This window comes from Propithecus coquereli, unplaced genomic scaffold (genome assembly GCF_000956105.1).
Source record: "Propithecus coquereli isolate 6110/MARCELLA unplaced genomic scaffold, Pcoq_1.0 Scaffold528, whole genome shotgun sequence".
Lineage (NCBI taxonomy): Eukaryota > Metazoa > Chordata > Mammalia > Primates > Indriidae > Propithecus > Propithecus coquereli.
In genome coordinates, this window is record NW_012151152.1 from 306,001 (window position 1) to 308,067 (window position 2,067).

Here is a 2,067-nt window from a genome sequence, read left to right on the forward strand (position 1 = left end):
GTTTTATAGGTCACATCTAAGAAACCATTGCCTAATCCAAGGTCATAAAGATTTACACCTATGTTTTGTCGTAAGAATGTTATAGCTTTAGCTCTTGCATTTAGGACTTTGATTCTTTTAGAGTTATGTTTGGTAAATAATGTCGAACTGACGTCATTCTTTTGCACATGGATATCCAATTATTCCAGCATTGTTTGTGGAAAGGCTATTCTTTCTCTATTGAATCATTTTATCAGCATTGTTGAAAATCAATTGACCATAAATGTATGAGTTTATTTCCGGACTTACTATTCTGTTCAGTTGATCTATATGTCTATTTTTATACCAGTGCCACATAATCTTGGTTAGTGTGGCTTTGTAGTGCGTTTTAGAAAGTGGAAAGTGTAAGCCCTCCTACTTCACTCTTCTTTTTCAAAATCATTTTGGCTATTCTAGATCCCTTAAATTTTCTATACGAATTTTAAGACCGGCTTGTCAATTGTTGAAAAAAAAAAAAAAAAAAAAGGCAGCTAGGTTTTTTGATAGGGATTGCATTGAATTGGTAAAGTTAATTTGAGGAGTATTGACATTTAAGTCTTTTAATCTATAAACACAGGATTGATTTCCATTTATTTAGGTTTCCTTCAATTTCCTGCAACAATGTTTTACAGTTTTCAGAGTATATATTTTGCACTTCTTCTGTTAAATTTATTCCTAAGTATTTCATTCTTGTGGGGCTATTACAAATTCAATCGTTTTTAATTTCATTTTGGGGTTCTTAATTTCTAGTGTATAAAAATAGAATTGATTTTTGTATATTGATCTTGTATCCTGAATCTTGCTGATCATTTATTAGCTCTAATTGTGTATCTATGGGAGTGTCTGGGGATGTTTTCCTCAGGATTTTCTGTATGAAAGATCATGTCATTTGTGATTAGAAACAGTTTTACATCTTCCTTCCTTCCTTTTTTTCCCCCTAATTGCCCTGTCCAGAACCTCCAGAATAATGTGGAGTATAAACGGCGATAATGGACATCCTTGTCTGGCTCGTCTTCTTAGGAGGAAATCTTTCAGCCTTTCACTGTTACGTATGATCTTAGCTCTGGGTTTTTTGGTAGATGCCCTTTATCGAGTTTAGGAACTTCCCCTCTATTCCTAGTTTCTTGAGTATGTTTATGTCGAAAGTGTGTTAGGGAAATGAGAAAGGCGGCGGAGTCGGCAGCTGTGTAGGTGACGGCGTTCGGAGCGGCGACTCACGGCGACACTGGAGCCGCGGGCGGACAGGAAGGCCTGCCTGGGTTTCCGCTTGCTCGGCGGGCGGGAAGATGGCGGGCGGCGGTGGCCTGTGGGAAGGGGGTGGGCTACGCTTTTCCTGCTCCGCCCTCTCTAGGGCCGGGGCGGCGGGGCACCGAGAGAGGCATGGTGGCCCCAGGGTTGAGAACGAGCGGCCTGGCAGCCCGGGTGTCCGCCGTGCACGCCGACCTTGGCTACGGCCCTTGAGGTCTAGCTGTTGTTTCTCCCTGGTGGCCATCTGGTGCTTGTGGCCGGGAGGTCGGCGGCGGCGTCCTACTCCAGACGGTCTCCAGCGGCGCAGGGGAGCGGGGGCCGCGGGCGCCTGGGGCGCAGAAGTGCGAAGACGAGGAAAGAGAAACGAGAGGGAGAACACGGTGCCGTGCTGTGTGCGACTGGCAGGGGGAATCAGGCACTACATGCCTCGAGGGGCATCTAGGCGGGAAGAACCTTCCCTGCCCGAGCATGCTCCTTAGGGTTTTCCTCGTCTGTAAGATGTGTCCTTTTTCGGGAACGAAGGAAAGGAATCTCTAGTTTTATTGCCCTGCAAGATTTTGAGTGCTGCAACGCACTGGACTTCTATAGACCTGTAATGGACCTTCTGTGAATCATTAAAGCATTCGTCATTCTTTGGTCACCCATTCAAAAAAAAAAAGAAAGAAAGAAAGCGTGTTAGATTTTGCCAAATGCTTTTTCTGCAACTGTTGAGATGATCATATAATTTTGGTACTTTTCTACTTAAATGGTGCATCGCATTAGTTGATATTTTTATGTTGAACCAAGCTTGCATTCCTGGCA